Source organism: Phyllobates terribilis, unplaced genomic scaffold (assembly GCF_046119375.1).
Source record: "Phyllobates terribilis strain yellow unplaced genomic scaffold, ASM4611937v1 Scaffold_9__5_contigs__length_417890890, whole genome shotgun sequence".
Taxonomy (NCBI): Eukaryota; Metazoa; Chordata; class Amphibia; order Anura; family Dendrobatidae; genus Phyllobates; species Phyllobates terribilis.
Window position 1 is genome coordinate 179,551,286 of NW_027362769.1, and position 21,875 is coordinate 179,573,160.

Here is a 21,875-nt window from a genome sequence, read left to right on the forward strand (position 1 = left end):
AATGATGCTAGGACCAAATGTGACAACTTCTCACCTCCAGACTTAGGCTAGAACCATATCTGTCAATTTCTCACCTCGACACCAATGCTCGGACCATACTTGGCAACTTCTTACCTCCAGACCGATGCTGGGTCATATCTGACAACTTCTCACCTCCAGACCGATGCTGGATCATATCTGACGACATCTCACCTCCAGACCGATGCTGGATTATATCTGATGACTTCTCACCTCCAGACCGATGCTGGATCATATCTGACAACTTCTCACCTCCAGACCGATGCTGGATTATATCTGATGACTTCTCACCTCCAGACCGATGCTGGGTCATATCTGACAACTTCTCACCTCCAGATCGATGCTGGGTCATATCTGACAACTTCTCACCTCCAGATCGATGCTGGATCATATCTGACGACTTCTCACCTCCAGACCGATGCTGGGTCATATCTGACGACTTCTCACCTCCAGACCGATGCTGGGTCATATCTGACGACTTCTCACCTCCAGACCGATGCTGGATCATATCTGACGACTTCTCACATCCAGACCGATGCTGGATTATATCTGATGACTTCTCACCTCCAGACCGATGCTGGGTCATATCTGACAACTTCTCACCTCCAGATCGATGCTGGGTCATATCTGACAACGTCTCACCTCCAGATCGATGCTGGGTCATATCTGACAACTTCTCACCTCCAGATCGATGCTGGGTCATATCTGACGACTTCTCACCTCCAGACCGATGCTGGGTCATATCTGACAACTTCTCACCTCCAGATCGATGCTGGATCATATCTGACGACTTCTCACCTCCAGATCGATGCTGGATCATATCTGACAACTTCATACCTCCAGACCGATGCTGGATTATATCTGATGACTTCTCACCTCCAGACCGATGCTGGGTCATATCTGACAACTTCTCACCTCCAGACCGATGCTGGATCATATCTGACAACTTCTCACCTCCAGACCGATGCTGGGTCATATCTGACAACTTCTCACCTCCAGATCGATGCTGGATCATATCTGACAACTTCATACCTCCAGACCGATGCTGGATTATATCTGATGACTTCTCACCTCCAGACTGATGCTGGGTCATATCTGACAACTTCTCACCTCCAGATCGATGCTGGATCATATCTGACAACTTCTCACCTCCAGACCGATGCTGGATTATATCTGATGACTTCTCACCTCCAGATCGATGCTGGGTCATATCTGACAACTTCTCACCTCCAGACTGATGCTGGGTCATATCTGACGACTTCTCACCTCCAGACCGATGCTGGATCATATCTGACGACTTCTCACCTCCAGATCGATGCTGGGTCATATCTGACAACTTCTCACCTCCAGACCGATGCTGGATTATATCTGATGACTTCTCACCTCCAGACCGATGCTGGGTCATATCTGACGACTTCTCACCTCCAGACCGATGCTGGATTATATCTGATGACTTCTCACCTCCAGACCGATGCTGGGTCATATCTGACGACTTCTCACATCCAGACCGATGCTGGATTACATCTGATGACTTCTCACCTCCAGACCGATGCTGGGTCATATCTGACAACTTCTCACCTCCAGATCGATGCTGGATCATATCTGACGACTTCTCACCTCCAGACCGATGCTGGGTCATATCTGACGACTTCTCACCTCCAGACCGATGCTGGATTATATCTGATGACTTCTCACCTCCAGATCGATGCTGGGTCATATCTGACAACTTCCCACCTCCAGACCGATGCTGGATTATATCTGATGACTTCTCACCTCCAGACTGATGCTGGGTCATATCTGACGACTTCTCACCTCCAGACCGATGCTGGATCATATCTGACGACTTCTCACCTCCAGATCGATGCTGGGTCATATCTGACAACTTCTCACCTCCAGACCGATGCTGGATTATATCTGATGACTTCTCACCTCCAGACCGATGCTGGGTCATATCTGACGACTTCTCACCTCCAGACCGATGCTGGATTATATCTGATGACTTCTCACCTCCAGACCGATGCTGGGTCATATCTGACGACTTCTCACATCCAGACCGATGCTGGATTACATCTGATGACTTCTCACCTCCAGACCGATGCTGGGTCATATCTGACAACTTCTCACCTCCAGATCGATGCTGGATCATATCTGACGACTTCTCACCTCCAGACCGATGCTGGATCATATCTGACAACTTCTCACCTCCAGACCGATGCTGGATCATATCTGACGACTTCTCACCTCCAGACCGATGCTGGATCATATCTGACGACTTCTCACCTCCAGATCGATGCTGGGTCATATCTGACAACTTCTCACCTCCAGATCGATGCTGGATCATATCTGACGACTTCTCACCTCCAGATCGATGCTGGATCATATCTAACAACTTCATACCTCCAGACCGATGCTGGATTATATCTGATGACTTCTCACCTCCAGACCGATGCTGGGTCATATCTGACAACTTCTCACATCCAGACCGATGCTGGATTACATCTGATGACTTCTCACCTCCAGACCGATGCTGGGTCTTATCTGACAACTTCTCACCTCCAGATCGATGCTGGATTATATCTGATAACTTCTCACCTCCAGATCGATGCTGGATCATATCTGACAACTTCTCACCTCCAGACCGATGCTGGATCATATCTGACGACTTCTCACCTCCAGACCGATGCTGGATCATATCTGACGACTTCTCACCTCCAGATCGATGCTGGGTCATATCTGACAACTTCTCACCTCCAGATCGATGCTGGATCATATCTGACGACTTCTCACCTCCAGATCGATGCTGGATCATATCTAACAACTTCATACCTCCAGACCGATGCTGGATTATATCTGATGACTTCTCACCTCCAGACCGATGCTGGGTCATATCTGACAACTTCTCACATCCAGACCGATGCTGGATTACATCTGATGACTTCTCACCTCCAGACCGATGCTGGGTCTTATCTGACAACTTCTCACCTCCAGATCGATGCTGGATCATATCTGATAACTTCTCACCTCCAGATCGATGCTGGGTCTTATCTGACAACTTCTCACCTCCAGATCGATGCTGGATTATATCTGATAACTTCTCACCTCCAGATCGATGCTGGATCATATCTGACAACTTCTCACCTCCAGATCGATGCTGGATCATATCTGATGACTTCTCACCTCCAGACCGATGCTGGATCATATCTGACAACTTCTCACCTCCAGACCGATGCTGGGTCATATCTGACAACTTCTCACCTCCAGACCGATGCTGGATCATATCTGACGACTTCTCACCTCCAGATCGATGCTGGATCATATCTGACAACTTCTCACCTCCAGACCGATGCTGGATCATATCTGACAACTTCTCACCTCCAGACCGATGCTGGGTCATATCTGACAACTTCTCACCTCCAGACCGATGCTGGGTCATATCTGACAACTTCTCACCTCCAGACCGATGCTGGGTCATATCTGATAACTTCTCACCTCCAGACCGATGCTGGGTCATATCTGACAACTTCTCACCTCCAGACCGATGCTGGGTCATATCTGACAACTTCTCACCTCCAGATCGATGCTGGGTCATATCTGACAACTTCTCACCTCCAGACCGATGCTGGGTCATATCTGACAACTTCTCACCTCCAGACCGATGCTGGGTCATATCTGATAACTTCTCACCTCCAGACCGATGCTGGGTCATATCTGACAACTTCTCACCTCCAGACCGATGCTGGATCATATCTGACGACTTCTCACATCCAGACCGATGCTGGATTACATCTGATGACTTCTCACCTCCAGACCGATGCTGGGTCTTATCTGACAACTTCTCACCTCCAGATCGATGCTGGATCATATCTGATGACTTCTCACCTCCAGATCGATGCTGGATCATATCTGATAACTTCTCACCTCCAGATCGATGCTGGGTCTTATCTGACAACTTCTCACCTCCAGATCGATGCTGGATTATATCTGATAACTTCTCACCTCCAGATCGATGCTGGATCATATCTGACAACTTCTCACCTCCAGATCGATGCTGGATCATATCTGATGACTTCTCACCTCCAGACCGATGCTGGATCATATCTGATGACTTCTCACCTCCAGACCGATGCTGGGTCATATCTGACAACGTCTCACCTCCAGACCGATGCTGGGTCATATCTGACAACTTCTCACCTCCAGACCGATGCTGGATCATATCTGACGACTTCTCACCTCCAGATCGATGCTGGATCATATCTGACAACTTCTCACCTCCAGACCGATGCTGGATCATATCTGACAACTTCTCACCTCCAGACCGATGCTGGGTCATATCTGACAACTTCTCACCTCCAGACCGATGCTGGGTCATATCTGACAACTTCTCACCTCCAGACCGATGCTGGGTCATATCTGATAACTTCTCACCTCCAGACCGATGCTGGGTCATATCTGACAACTTCTCACCTCCAGACCGATGCTGGGTCATATCTGACAACTTCTCACCTCCAGATCGATGCTGGGTCATATCTGACAACTTCTCACCTCCAGACCGATGCTGGGTCATATCTGATAACTTCTCACCTCCAGACCGATGCTGGGTCATATCTGACAACTTCTCACCTCCAGACCGATGCTGGATCATATCTGACAACTTCTCACCTCCAGACCGATGCTGGGTCATATCTGACAACTTCTCACCTCCAGACCGATGCTGGATCATATCTGACAACTTCTCACCTCCAGACCGATGCTGGGTCATATCTGACAACTTCTCACCTCCAGATCGATGCTGGATCATATCTGACAACTTCATACCTCCAGACCGATGCTGGATTATATCTGATGACTTCTCACCTCCAGACCGATGCTGGGTCATATCTGACAACTTCTCACCTCCAGATCGATGCTGGATCATATCTGACAACTTCTCACCTCCAGATCGATGCTGGGTCATATCTGACGACTTCTCACCTCCAGATCGATGCTGGGTCATATCTGACAACTTCTCACCTCCAGACCGATGCTGGATTATATCTGATGACTTCTCACCTCCAGACCGATGCTGGGTCATATCTGACGACTTCTCACCTCCAGACCGATGCTGGATTATATCTGATGACTTCTCACCTCCAGATCGATGCTGGGTCATATCTGACAATTTCTCACCTCCAGACCGATGCTGGATTATATCTGATGACTTCTCACCTCCAGACTGATGCTGGGTCATATCTGACGACTTCTCACCTCCAGACCGATGCTGGATCATATCTGACGACTTCTCACCTCCAGATCGATGCTGGGTCATATCTAACAACTTCATACCTCCAGACCGATGCTGGATTATATCTGATGACTTCTCACCTCCAGATCGATGCTGGATTATATCTGACGACTTCTCACCTCCAGATCGATGCTGGATCATATCTAACAACTTCATACCTCCAGACCGATGCTGGATTATATCTGATGACTTCTCACCTCCAGACCGATGCTGGGTCATATCTGACGACTTCTCACATCCAGACCGATGCTGGATTACATCTGATGACTTCTCACCTCCAGACCGATGCTGGGTCATATCTGACAACTTCTCACCTCCATATCGATGCTGGATCATATCTGACGACTTCTCACCTCCAGACCGATGCTGGATCATATCTGACAACTTCTCACCTCCAGACCGATGCTGGATCATATCTGACGACTTCTCACCTCCAGACCGATGCTGGATCATATCTGATGACTTCTCACCTCCAGACCGATGCTGGGTCATATCTGACGACTTCTCACATCCAGACCGATGCTGGATTACATCTGATGACTTCTCACCTCCAGACCGATGCTGGGTCTTATCTGACAACTTCTCACCTCCAGATCGATGCTGGATCATATCTGATGACTTCTCACCTCCAGATCGATGCTGGATCATATCTGATAACTTCTCACCTCCAGATCGATGCTGGGTCTTATCTGACAACTTCTCACCTCCAGATCGATGCTGGATTATATCTGATAACTTCTCACCTCCAGATCGATGCTGGATCATATCTGACAACTTCTCACCTCCAGATCGATGCTGGATCATATCTGATGACTTCTCACCTCCAGACCGATGCTGGATCATATCTGATGACTTCTCACCTCCAGACCGATGCTGGGTCATATCTGACGACTTCTCACCTCCAGACCGATGCTGGGTCATATCTGACAACTTCTCACCTCCAGACCGATGCTGGATCATATCTGACGACTTCTCACCTCCAGATCGATGCTGGATCATATCTGACAACTTCTCACCTCCAGACCGATGCTGGATCATATCTGACAACTTCTCACCTCCAGACCGATGCTGGGTCATATCTGACAACTTCTCACCTCCAGACCGATGCTGGGTCATATCTGACAACTTCTCACCTCCAGACCGATGCTGGATCATATCTGATGACTTCTCACCTCCAGACCGATGCTGGGTCATATCTGACGACTTCTCACATCCAGACCGATGCTGGATTACATCTGATGACTTCTCACCTCCAGACCGATGCTGGGTCTTATCTGACAACTTCTCACCTCCAGATCGATGCTGGATCATATCTGATAACTTCTCACCTCCAGACCGATGCTGGGTCATATCTGACAACTTCTCACCTCCAGACCGATGCTGGGTCATATCTGACAACTCCTCACCTCCAGATCGATGCTGGGTCATATCTGACAACTTCTCACCTCCAGACCGATGCTGGGTCATATCTGACAACTTCTCACCTCCAGACCGATGCTGGATCATATCTGACAACTTCTCACCTCCAGACCGATGCTGGGTCATATCTGACAACTTCTCACCTCCAGATCGATGCTGGATCATATCTGACAACTTCATACCTCCAGACCGATGCTGGATTATATCTGATGACTTCTCACCTCCAGACTGATGCTGGGTCATATCTGACAACTTCTCACCTCCAGATCGATGCTGGATCATATCTGACAACTTCTCACCTCCAGATCGATGCTGGGTCATATCTGACGACTTCTCACCTCCAGATCGATGCTGGGTCATATCTGACAACTTCTCACCTCCAGACCGATGCTGGATTATATCTGATGACTTCTCACCTCCAGACCGATGCTGGGTCATATCTGACGACTTCTCACCTCCAGACCGATGCTGGATTATATCTGATGACTTCTCACCTCCAGATCGATGCTGGGTCATATCTGACAACTTCTCACCTCCAGACCGATGCTGGATTATATCTGATGACTTCTCACCTCCAGACTGATGCTGGGTCATATCTGACGACTTCTCACCTCCAGACCGATGCTGGATCATATCTGACGACTTCTCACCTCCAGATCGATGCTGGGTCATATCTGACGACTTCTCACCTCCAGATCGATGCTGGATCATATCTAACAACTTCATACCTCCAGACCGATGCTGGATTATATCTGATGACTTCTCACCTCCAGACCGATGCTGGGTCATATCTGACGACTTCTCACATCCAGACCGATGCTGGATTACATCTGATGACTTCTCACCTCCAGACCGATGCTGGGTCATATCTGACAACTTCTCACCTCCATATCGATGCTGGATCATATCTGACGACTTCTCACCTCCAGACCGATGCTGGATCATATCTGACAACTTCTCACCTCCAGATCGATGCTGGGTCATATCTGACAACTTCTCACCTCCAGATCGATGCTGGATCATATCTGACGACTTCTCACCTCCAGATCGATGCTGGATCATATCTAACAACTTCATACCTCCAGACCGATGCTGGATTATATCTGATGACTTCTCACCTCCAGACCGATGCTGGGTCATATCTGACGACTTCTCACATCCAGACCGATGCTGGATTACATCTGATGACTTCTCACCTCCAGACCGATGCTGGGTCTTATCTGACAACTTCTCACCTCCAGATCGATGCTGGATCATATCTAACAACTTCATACCTCCAGACCGATGCTGGATTATATCTGATGACTTCTCACCTCCAGACCGATGCTGGGTCATATCTGACGACTTCTCACATCCAGACCGATGCTGGATTACATCTGATGACTTCTCACCTCCAGACCGATGCTGGGTCATATCTGACAACTTCTCACCTCCATATCGATGCTGGATCATATCTGACGACTTCTCACCTCCAGACCGATGCTGGATCATATCTGACAACTTCTCACCTCCAGATCGATGCTGGGTCATATCTGACAACTTCTCACCTCCAGATCGATGCTGGATCATATCTGACGACTTCTCACCTCCAGATCGATGCTGGATCATATCTGACAACTTCATACCTCCAGACCGATGCTGGATTATATCTGATGACTTCTCACCTCCAGACCGATGCTGGGTCATATCTGACGACTTCTCACATCCAGACCGATGCTGGATTACATCTGATGACTTCTCACCTCCAGACCGATGCTGGGTCTTATCTGACAACTTCTCACCTCCAGATCGATGCTGGATCATATCTGATGACTTCTCACCTCCAGATCGATGCTGGATCATATCTGATAATTTCTCACCTCCAGATCGATGCTGGGTCTTATCTGACAACTTCTCACCTCCAGATCGATGCTGGATCATATCTGATGACTTCTCACCTCCAGATCGATGCTGGATCATATCTGATAATTTCTCACCTCCAGATCGATGCTGGATCATATCTGACAACTTCTCACCTCCAGATCGATGCTGGATCATATCTGACAACTTCTCACCTCCAGACCGATGCTGGGTCATATCTGACAACTTCTCACCTCCAGATCGATGCTGGATCATATCTGATGACTTCTCACCTCCAGACCGATGCTGGATCATATCTGATGACTTCTCACCTCCAGACCGATGCTGGGTCATATCTGACAACTTCTCACCTCCAGACCGATGCTGGGTCATATCTGACAACTTCTCACCTCCAGACCGATGCTGGGTCATATCTGACAACTTCTCACCTCCAGACCGATGCTGGATCATATCTGACAACTTCTCACCTCCAGACCGATGCTGGATCATATCTGACAACTTCTCACCTCCAGACCGATGCTGGGTCATATCTGACAACTTCTCACCTCCAGACCGATGCTGGGTCATATCTGACAACTTCTCACCTCCAGACCGATGCTGGGTCATATCTGACAACTTCATACCTCCAGACCGATGCTGGATCATATCTGACAACTTCTCACCTCCAGACCGATGCTGGGTCATATCTGACGACTTCTCACCTCCATTAGGCAGCAGTTGTCTATGAGACGACACATTAGTCGCTTCCTTTCGAGTCACAGCTCTGATGGGATTTTCCATGTAAGTGGCTGCACTATTCCGTATAGAACATGAATAGATGCCTGCGCCATCAGCCGCCGGATATAAGAACTCTGCGTGACCTCGGCTGATGCAGATGAAGAATCGGAGCCGAATGTTTCCAGTCAATGACTTATTTATAGAAGCCGCCGCACATGAAAGAGAAAACGACGAAATTTACATAAAAGACTCCAGAGACTCTTAAAGAGAATTTCCCTTCTCGTCAGGAAATCCCAACAACGGAAGACGTTCCATCGTCTCTGGAATGTTGGTGAATGGAACGTTGCGTGCTCCAGAAAACAAGAAGCTTAGAATGAAAATAACTGGTGACATTTCCGTCTTCGCCGTCCTCCATGGTTGGGTATCCAGCCACCGAGATGCCATATATAATAGTGTGGGACTTTTCACAGGTGATAATAAGCTGATCGCTGCGGTGTGATGATGGCGGCGAGCTCATGACTGCTCATCTGCTCCAGGCAGCAATTATCACTTATTCATAGAAGCATTCAGAAGTTCTGCAGCTGCTTATCAGGTTAAGATTTGCAATTTTCGGGATCTTTGCATTTTCAATGCATCATCCAAACTTGCTGGAAAAGACAAAGTAATATTTAATCAATATGATTTTCTTTAAACGTTTTGTGTCATTACGTGTATTCAGGAGCACACCGCTCCTCTGCCTCCAGACATCCTGCTTACCGGAGATCGGTGTGCTCCTGATGATTGACAGCTCAGACCAACAGCATGGTCACACTGCTAGCCCACACTGTACGCACTCACATGATGCCAGCTTAGCCTCTGCACCATCAGAGGGGCGCAGGGGGATGACAGGGAACATCTGAAAGTCCAAAAGGCCGGTCCCCAGGAGCTTCTCCCCATCTATCTCCCATTCAGGAACAGGTCTCTCCCTATGTGTGTGATTTTAAATGTACAGTGCTGTGCAAAAGTTTCAGGCAGGTGTGCAAAAAAAAAAATGCTGCAAAGGAATGATTTTGAGAATTGATGTGTTAATAGTTTATTTTTTATCAATTAGCAAAATGCAAAGTGAATGAACAAAACAGAAATGTAAATCCCATCAATATCTGGTGACCGCCCGTCACCTCCATCACTTCTTCTCGGTCACCTGTGATTTGTATAGTGAGGGATGTTGTAGGATTATAGTCGGTGTATGAGTAACTTATTAAAGTAAACAGTTGATAATGATCATCATTCTCATCTGTCATTAAAACATAGTCATTAACTGAAACAGACAGCTGTGCAGGAGATGTAAAACTGGGTGAGGAAAAGACAAACTCTGCTACAAAAGGTGAGGTTGTGTAAAACAGATTCATGTCACAGGTCACATACCATGGAAAGACTAAGCTCAGCAACAAGATAGAAGGTAGTTATACTGTATTAGCAAGGTGTCTCCCAGGCAAATATTTCACAGCAGACTGGGGTTTCACGACGGGCTGTTCAAGCTCCTTTGAAGAAGCACCAAGAAATTGTCAATGTTGAGGACCGCAGCGCAGCGGTCTACCAAGGAAACAGCGCAGAGGATGAGATACATCATGTTACTTTCCCTCACAATCAGAAGATGTCCAGCAGTGCCATCAGCTCAGAACTGGCAGCAACCAGAGAACCAGCTACATCATCTACAGTGCCGAGAAGTCTGGCTGGAAGTCGTCTTCATGGGGGTATTGTGGCCAAAACCAAGACCTTCCATATGGAACCAAGGGCAAGCTATGCACAAAAACAGAGAAGCTGGCGGGGGGCAGAACAATGGCAACAGGTCTCTTTACTCAGGAGTCAGAATGTGAAATATTCAGAAGCAGATGGAGATCGGCACAATAATGAGGGTTTGCAGGAGCAGTGACGCACGATGGGGGGTCCGACAGATTTGAGACTGCAGCACATGGAGTTGTGGTCAGGATTAATGGTGTCCTCAATTATGAGAAATCCAGACAGATACTGAACCATCATGTAATATCATCAGGAGGCGTCTGATCAGCTGCAAATTTATTCTGCAGCCGGACAACGACCCCCAACATCCAGCCAATGTCATTAAGGCCAAGGAGTCCTGGGGGTGATGATCCAGCTCCACAGAATCCTGATCTCCCATCATCCCGTCTGTCTGGGATCACATGAAGAGACAGAAGGATCCGCACAAGCCTCATACACAGGAGATCTGGGGTCAGTGCTCCAAGATGTTTGGAACAAGATCCTGCTGAGATCCTCCATAACCAGTGTACGAGAAGAAGTGATGGAGGCGACGGGCGGTCACCAGATACTGATGATGGAGGAGACAGGCGGTCCCCAGATACTGATGATGGAGGCGACCGGCGGTCACCAGATACTGATGATGGAGGAGACAGTCGGTCACCAGATACTGATGATGGAGGAGACAGTCGGTCCCCAGATACTGATGATGGAGGCGACCGGCGATCACCAGATACTGATGATGGAGGTGACAGGCGGTCACAAGATACTGATGATGGAGGCGACCGGCAGTCACCAGATACTGATGATGGATGTGGCGGGCGGTCACCAGATACTGATGATGGAGGTGACGGGCGGTCACCAGATACTGATGATGGAGGTGACAGGCGGTCACAAGATACTGATGATGGAGGCGACCGGCAGTCACCAGATACTGATGATGGATGTGGCGGGCAGTCACCAGATACTGATGATGGAGGTGACAGGTGGTCACCAGAGACTGATGATGGAGGCGACTAGCGGTCACCAGAGACTGATGATGGAGGCGACCGGCGATCACCAGATACTGATGATGGAGGTGACAGGCGGTCACAAGATACTGATGATGGAGGCGACCGGCAGTCACCAGATACTGATGATGGATGTGGCGGGCGGTCACCAGATACTGGTGATGGAGGTGACGGGCGGTCACCAGATACTGATGATGGAGGTGACAGGCGGTCACAAGATACTGATGATGGAGGCGACCGGCAGTCACCAGATACTGATGATGGATGTGGCGGGCAGTCACCAGATACTGATGATGGAGGTGACAGGTGGTCACCAGAGACTGATGATGGAGGCGACTAGCGGTCACCAGAGACTGATGATGGAGGCGGCGGGCGGTCACCAGATACTGATGATGGAGGTGACGGGCAGTCACCAGATACTGATGATGGAGGTGACGGCCAGTCACCAGATACTGATGATGGAGGCGGCGGGTGGTCACCAGATACTGATGGGATTTACATTTCTCTTTTGTTTCTTCACTTTGTATTTTGTTAATTGCTAAAAATAAATTATTAACACTTACATTTTTAATGTTACTATGCAGCATTTTTACAAACCTGCCTAAAACTTGTGCACAGTATTGTACTTCTTTAACTGAAATGCGGCAACGTTTTAGAGTAAAACATACCTGGCTGAAGTTATAGAGCCAGTGTCACGGGTGTGTCAGAGGTGACAGACAGTCGCCCTGCAGTTGGTTGCAGAAGATCTCTTTGTTTTTTCATTACAGACACCTTCTTAGCTGTTTCACTCCAGGACCCAGCGGCTACCTCCCACCTGCTAATTGACACCATGGCCTGGGTGTTTAAATAGTTTCACTTTGCAGCAGGGAGGGGCCGGTGATACTCACATGTTTCCTTGTGAATGCTTGGAGCTCTCAGAATACTATCTTCCTCTGTGGTGCTAGGAGGACGCTTGGAGTTATCTCTCTGAAGTCGGCTAAAGCTAAGTTACTTTCCCCCGTGTCGGTCTACCTTGTTGTCTTTAGTTGTCAGTAGGGATCGACTAGTGCTCATCCCCTCCTTCCCTATCCAGGGCCAAGCTCTAGGGAAATACAGCGCTTAGGTTCGCGTGCAGCGATTTGTGGAGACAGGGTGATATCAGATCAGCCTAGGAGGTCTCCACTTCCCCCTTTCCCTAGAGTCTGGGCCCCCTTTCACCCTTCCCTTTGTGTTGCACTCAGTCTTTCACACACCTTGCGTGACAGCCAGAGTCTGATACTTGTCCGTGTCCGAGGTTTCGGGCCGCAGATGTCAGCTGTCCATTTTCCTTGAACTTGGCCAGATCCACCCAGACTTGTAACTCTATAGAAAATAGCTTGTAAGTGTTGGGCTGCTTGTCTAGGAGATTGGCCACCACTGATAGCCTACAGAGGTGGTCGGTAAGCTAGACAATGAGTGAGCAGTAAACTATATTAAAAAATAAAAATCCTTTTGTTCTTGAGAAAGGAGAAGACTTTTGATAAGTAAATTGCACCGCTGCTTGTTTTTACATGTATCTGCAATTTTAACCATTTATATGAAAATAATCCTTTAAAATGTCAGCAGTGTACAGAGATATTTTATGAAGCTCGTCTAGTCTGGTAAATGAAGTTGAATTATAATGGTCAAAAAAGTTATAAAACTTCCTAATATGCTTTATAGTTCAATTCTTCATCAGTTTCAAGACTTCTGCTTCTGGTGACAGCGAGATTGTAACTCTGGATAAAGACTTTTCTGCTTTGTTGTTTTTTTTTTATCTTTGCCGCTACAAGTTTTTTTGGAAAAAAAAAATCAAGATTTTATCTATTTTTCTTTAATATTTATGAGATCATATAAGATTCTGAGATTTGAAGATTAAAAAAGCACATTGTACTAAATCCTATGAGACAATTCTCATCTGCTTGATGTATCCGCGTATCCCAGTGATTATGAGGATGAATGTAGAGCGCCAAATAGCAGCCACGCCGGGTCGATGAAATGAAGAGCTACTGCGGCCGGTGTGAGGCTCATCGTCAATTACTGTGTTAATAAGTTCCTGGAAACGATTGAGCGGCGGGAGAAGATCTAAGTGTTCGTTCGCTAATATCTGCTCCTTAATGGGGACGTTCACCATTACAGCGAAGTTACGGAACATCAGCATCCATGATGCATGTGCAGGAGGCGTTAACGGGAGTCGGGATGTGACGATAACGAGCGTTGGGTCATCAGGCCTAAGAACGAGTCATTAACGAGCTGCTAATGTTGTCAACTCCGATAATGATCACATTTGCTATTATCTGCTCCCCTCCCCCTAAGACATGCGGAGTGGTCCGCAGGCGTCATGTGCACTGCAGGGAGACACACAGAAAAGTCTAAACTATCCAGCATCGCTTGTGTATGTCCAAATGGAAGGAAGGGTGCCAAGAGAACCTGCAGCGTGGAAGGGGTTAATAAAAAGAAAACCACAACTGCTCCACCTTCATTCATTTCTTGCTACAGTTTGGTCTCTACATCGCAGCAATGAGTGTCTGTATGACTCATTTGTTGTAGTATTAGGGGCAGCTCACTACATACAGATTTATATGGCCACCACTAGAGGGAGCTCACTACATACAGATTTATATGGTCACCACTAGAGGGAGCTCACTACATACAGATTTATACAGCCACCACTAGGGGGAGCTCACTACATACAGATTTATATAGCCATCACTAGGAGGAGCTCACTACATACAGATTTATACAGCCACCACTAGGGGGAGCTCACTACATACAGATTTATATGGTCACCACTAGAGGGAGATCACTACATACAGATTTATACAGCCACCACTAGGGGGAGCTCACTATATACAGATTTATACAGCCACCACTAGGGGGAGCTCACTACATACAGATTTATATAGCCATCACTAGGAGGAGCTCACTACATACAGATTTATACAGCCACCACTAGGGGGAGCTCACTACATACAGATTTATATAGCCATCACTAGGAGGAGCTGACTACATACAGATTATACAGCCAAAACTAGGTAGAATGGAGGACTCAGGCTTTCGTCTCTCTGTGGACTTGTGACGTCACACGCCGCTGCCTTTCTCCTGCATGTGGTTACATAGCGTCGGATTGGCCACCGGCTGAGGCTTCCCGCATGCCAGCACTGCTAATCGGATTCACTCCTCACTGCACCTCCAGACTGCGTTCCTACAATCACAGCGGATCCGGACTGATCCTCGGTGCAGTGAGTGTTTGGAGTCCTTCTCCTGTCTCAGATAATAATAATGCTGTTTTATCGGTACTTTGAATTGGAGAACTCTTGGACTGAATAGCCAGCCTACGTATCTGGACTGTGCTATAGCGGTCATCATTGTTTTATGTGTCTTGCCTTCAGTTATATCTTATTAGTGCTTCATGTACACCATACTGGTTGGTTAATAGTTCTATAAGTTTTTTTTCCTCTATATACACCAATTTATTGATAGTAGCACAAGCAGTCTGGTAGTGGACTCAGCCTGTGGTAGACGTTTGTACAGATGTTAATCATCTTTCTAATTTGTTTGTAAATAGGGTCTGATAAGAGTGATTGGGACAAGCCCTGAGGGACCACCGCAATCAAAAAAATGTTTCACTTTTCAAACATTTTTTGTCTAGTTGCGGACCCCATGGGCTAAGCCCTATAGGTATATATTACCGTAGCATCAAAGCGCAGTGGAACATTCATTTATGCTTATATCTAGTTTTTATTTCACCATACCAGGGGTGTTGTCACCATTTGCTGCTTTGCTGCTTTTTTTTTGGGGGGGGGGGGGGGTCATGACACACTAGCTAGCGCCAGTGTTTTTTAGCTCTAATATCCAAAACTAGGAGCAGCTGATTACATACAGAGATTTATACAGCGACCACTAGGGGGAGCTCACTACATAGAGAAGAATACAGCCACCACTAGGGGGAGCTCACTACATAGAGAAGTATACAGCCACCACTAGGGGGAGCTTACTACATAGAGAAGTATACAGCCACCACTAGGGGGAGCTCACTACATAGAGAAGTATACAGCCACCACTAGGGGGAGCTCACTACATAGAGAAGTATACAGCCACCACTAGGGGGAGCTCACTACATAGAGAAGTATACAGCCACCACTAGGGGGAGCTCACTACATAGAGAAGTATACAGCCACCACTAGTGGGAGCTCACTAGATAGAGAAGTATACAGCCACCACTAGGGGGAGCTCACTAAATAGAGAAGTATACAACCACCACTAGGGGGAGCTCACTACATAGAGAAGTATACAGCCACCACTAGGTGGAGCTCAGAACATACAAACAGTGGCTTGAAAAAGTATTGACCCCCCCCCCCCCCCCGGCTTTTTATCTATTTTGTCACATTACGACCTCTGTGTAAATATTTTTGGAATCCAATTTGTCTGTGAAGCATCAGCACCAAATAGTCTAAGTGAAGTGAGAAAAATACAGACATAAATTACATTTATGTGATCAAATAACTAAAAATTGGCATGGGCATATGTATTCACCCCTTTTGCTATTAAAGGGAATCTGTCCCCCCTGGGAGATATCTGACCTCTACTATGGGCATACAGGTGGTAGAAATGTAACTCTATACCTACCTGTATGGCCATAGTAGAGGTCTGATGGGAGTCTGTCCCCCCTGGGAGATATCTGACCTCTACTATGGGCATACAGGTGATAGAAATGTAACTCTATACCTACCTGTATGGCCATAGTAGAGGTCTGATGGGAATCTGTCCCCCCTGGGAGATATCTGACCTCTACTATGGGCATACAGGTGATAGAAATGTAACTCTATACCTACCTGTATGGCCATAGTAGAGGTCTGATGGGAATCTGTCCCCCCTGGGAGATATCTGACCTCTACTATGGGCATACAGGTGATAGAAATGTAACTCTATACCTACCTGTATGGCCCATAGTAGAGGTCTGATGGGAATCTGTCCCCCCTGGGAGATATCAGACCTCTACTATGGGCATACAGGTGATAGAAATGTAACTCTATACCTACCTGTATGGCCATAGTAGAGGTCTGATGGGAATCTGTCCCCCCTGGGAGATATCTGATCTCTACTATGGACATACAGGTGATAGAAATGTAACTCTATACCTACCTGTATGGCCATAGTAGAGGTCTGATGGGAATCTGTCCCCCCTGGGAGATATCTGACCTCTACTATGGGCATACAGGTGATAGAAATGTAACTCTATACCTACCTGTATGGCCATAGTAGAGGTCTGATGGGAATCTGTCCCCCCTGGGAGATATCTGACCTCTACTATGGGCATACAGGTGATAGAAATGTAACTCTATACCTACCTGTATGGCCATAGTAGAGGTCTGATGGGAATCTGTCCCCCCTGGGAGATATCTGATCTCTACTATGGACATACAGGTGATAGAAATGTAACTCTATACCTACCTGTATGGCCATAGTAGAGGTCTGATGGGAGTCTGTCCCCCCTGGGAGATATCTGACCTCTACTATGGACATACAGGTGATAGAAATGTAACTCTATACCTACCTGTATGGCCATAGTAGAGGTCTGATGGGAATCTGTCCCCCCTGGGAGATATCAGACCTCTACTATGGGTATATAGGTGATAGAAATGTAACTCTATACCTACCTGTATGGCCATAGTAGAGGTCTGATGGAAGTCTGTCCTCCCTTGGGGATATCTGACCTCTACTATGGGCATACAGGTGATAGAAATGTAACTCTATACCTACCTGTATGGCCATAGTAGAGGTCTGATGGGAATCTGTCCTCCCTAGGAGATATCTGACCTCTACTATGGGCATATAGGTGATAGAAATGTAACTCTATACCTACCTGTATGGCCATAGTAGAGGTCTGATGGGAATCTGTCCCCCTGGGAGATATCTGACCTCTACTATGGACATACAGGTGATAGAAATGTAACTCTATACCTACCTGTATGGCCATAGTAGAGGTCTGATGGGAGTCTGTCCCCCCTGGGAGATATCTGACCTCTACTATGGGGATACAGGTGATAGAAATGTAACTCTATACCTACCTGTATGGCCCATAGTAGAGGTCTGATGGGAGTCTGTCCCCCCTGGGAGATATCTGACCTCTACTATGGGGATACAGGTGATAGAAATGTAACTCTATACCTACCTGTATGGCCCATAGTAGAGGTCTGATGGGAATCTGTCCCCCTGGGAGATATCTGACCTCTACTATGGACATACAGGTGATAGAAATGTAACTCTATACCTACCTGTATGGCCATAGTAGAGGTCTGATGGGAGTCTGTCCCCCCTGGGAGATATCTGACCTCTACTATGGGGATACAGGTGATAGAAATGTAACTCTATACCTACCTGTATGGCCCATAGTAGAGGTCTGATGGGAATCTGTCCCCCCTGGGGGATATCTGACCTCTACTATGGGCATACAGGTGATAGAAATGTAACTCTATACCTACCTGTATGGCCATAGTAGAGGTCTGATGGGAATCTGTCCCCCCTGGGGGATATCTGACCTCTACTATGGGCATACAGGTGATAGAAATGTAACTCTATACCTACCTGTATGGCCATAGTAGAGGTCTGATGGGAATCTGTCCCCCTGGGAGATATCTGACCTTTACTATGGACATACAGGTGATAGAAATGTAACTCTATACCTACCTGTATGGCCATAGTAGAGGTCTGATGGGAGTCTGTCCCCCCTGGGAGATATCTGACCTCTACTATGGGCATACAGGTGATAGAAATGTAACTCTATACCTACCTGTATGGCCATAGTAGAGGTCTGATGGGAGTCTGTCCCCCCTGGGAGATATCTGATCTCTACTATGGACATACAGGTGATAGAAATGTAACTCTATACCTACCTGTATGGCCATAGTAGAGGTCTGATGGGAATCTGTCCCCCCTGGGAGATATCTGATCTCTACTATGGACATACAGGTGATAGAAATGTAACTCTATACCTACCTGTATGGTCATAGTAGAGGTCTGATGGGAATCTGTCCCCCCGGGGAGATATCTGACCTCTACTATGGGCATACAGGTGATAGAAATGTAACTCTATACCTACCTGTATGGCCATAGTAGAGATCTGATGGGAGTCTGTCCCCCCTGGGAGATATCTGACCTCTACTATGGGCATACAGGTGATAGAAATGTAACTCTATACCTACCTGTATGGCCATAGTAGAGGTCTGATGGGAATCTGTCCCCCCGGGGAGATATCTGACCTCTACTATGGGCATACAGGTGATAGAAATGTAACTCTATACCTACCTGTATGGCCATAGTAGAGGTCTGATGGGAGTCTGTCCCCCCTGGGAGATATCTGACCTCTACTATGGACATACAGGTGATAGAAATGTAACTCTATACCTACCTGTATGGCCATAGTAGAGGTCTGATGGGAATCTGTCCCCCCTGGGAGATATCTGATCTCTACTATGGACATACAGGTGATAGAAATGTAACTCTATACCTACCTGTATGGCCATAGTAGAGGTCTGATGGGAGTCTGTCCCCCCTGGGAGATATCTGACCTCTACTATGGACATACAGGTGATAGAAATGTAACTCTATACCTACCTGTATGGCCATAGTAGAGGTCTGATGGGAATCTGTCCCCCCTGGGAGATATCTGATCTCTACTATGGACATACAGGTGATAGAAATGTAACTCTATACCTACCTGTATGGCCATAGTAGAGGTCTGATGGGAGTCTGTCCCCCCTGGGAGATATCTGACCTCTACTATGGACATACAGGTGATAGAAATGTAACTCTATACCTACCTGTATGGCCATAGTAGAGTTCTGATGGGAATCTGTCCCCCCTGGGAGATATCTGACCTCTACTATGGGCATATAGGTGATAGAAATGTAACTCTATACCTACCTGTATGGCCATAGTAGAGGTCTGATGGGAGTCTGTCCTCCCTTGGGGATATCTGACCTCTACTATGGGCATACAGGTGATAGAAATGTAACTCTATACCTACCTGTATGGCCATAGTAGAGGTCTGATGGGAATCTGTCCCCCCTGGGAGATATCTGACCTCTACTATGGGCATACAGGTGATAGAAATGTAACTCTATACCTACCTGTATGGCCATAGTAGAGGTCTGATGGGAGTCTGTCCCCCCTGGGAGATATCTGACCTCTACTATGGCCATACAGGTGATAGAAATATAACTCTATACCTACCTGTATGGCCCATAGTAGAGGTCTGATGGGAATCTGTCCCTCCTGGGAGATATCTGACCTCTACTATGGGCATACAGGTGATAGAAATGTAACTCTATACCTACCTGTATGGCCATAGTAGAGGTCTGATGGGAATCTGTCCCCCCTGGGAGATATCTGACCTCTACTATGGGCCATACAGGTGATAGAAATGTAACTCTATTCCTACCTGTATGACCATAGTAGAGGTCTGATGGGAATCTGTCCCCCCTGGGAGATATCTGACCTCTACTATGGACATACAGGTGATAGAAATGTAACTCTATTCCTACCTGTATGCCCATAGTAGAGGTCTGATGGGAATCTGTCCCCCCTGGGAGATATCTGACCTCTACTATGGACATACAGGTGATAGAAATGTAACTCTATACCTACCTGTATGGCCATAGTAGAGGTCTGATGGGAATCTGTCCCCCCTGGGAGATATCTGACCTCTACTATGGGCCATACAGGTGATAGAAATGTAACTCTATACCTACCTGTATGGCCCATAGTAGAGGTCTGATGGGAGTCTGTCCCTCCTGGGAGATATCTGACCTCTACTATGGGCATACGGGTGATAGAAATGTAACTCTATACCTACCTGTATGGCCATAGTAGAGGTCTGATGGGAGTCTGTCCCTCCTGGGAGATATCTGACCTCTACTATGGGCATACGGGTGATAGAAATGTAACTCTATACCTACCTGTATGGCCATAGTAGAGGTCTGATTGGACTCTGTCCCCCCTGGGAGATATCTGACCTCTACTATGGGCATACAGGTGATAGAAATGTAACTCTATACCTACCTGTATGGCCATAGTAGAGGTCTGATGGGAGTCTGTCCCTCCTGGGAGATATCTGACCTCTACTATGGGCATACGGGTGATAGAAATGTAACTCTATACCTACCTGTATGGCCATAGTAGAGGTCTGATGGGAGTCTGTCCCTCCTGGGAGATATCTGACCTCTACTATGGGCATACGGGTGATAGAAATGTAACTCTATACCTACCTGTATGGCCATAGTAGAGGTCTGATTGGACTCTGTCCCCCCTGGGAGATATCTGACCTCTACTATGGACATACAGGTGACAGAAATGCAACTCTATACCTACCTGTATGGCCATAGTAGAGGTCTGATGGGAGTCTGTCCCCCCTGGGAGATATCTGACCTCTACTATGGGCATACAGGTGATAGAAATGTAACTCTATACCTACCTGTATGGCCATAGTAGAGGTCTGATTGGACTCTGTCCTCCCTGGGAGATATCTGACCTCTACTATGGGCATACAGGTGATAGAAATGTAACTCTATACCTACCTGTATGGCCATAGTAGAGGTCTGATTGGACTCTGTCCTCCCTGGGAGATATCTGACCTCTACTATGGGCATACAGGTGATAGAAATGTAACTCTATACCTTCCTGTATGGCCATAGTAGAGGTCTGATGGGAATCTGTCCCTCCTGGGAGATATCTGACCTCTACTATGGGCATACAGGTGATAGAAATGTAACTCTATACCTACCTGTATGGCCATAGTAGAGGTCTGATGGGAATCT

At 47.1% G+C, this 21,875-nt stretch overlaps 1 long non-coding RNA gene across 1 annotated transcript in view; it reads right to left on the minus strand.

Annotated features, from left to right (window-relative positions):
* Positions 1-9,506: 9,506 nt before the first annotated feature.
* LOC141161923 (uncharacterized) overlaps positions 9,507-21,875 on the minus strand; it is a 68,921-nt gene continuing 56,552 nt past the window's right edge. The window contains exon 3 of the long non-coding RNA XR_012250707.1: positions 9,507-9,942. This is a non-coding gene — a long non-coding RNA (uncharacterized lncRNA). The remainder of the gene's footprint in view (positions 9,943-21,875) is intronic.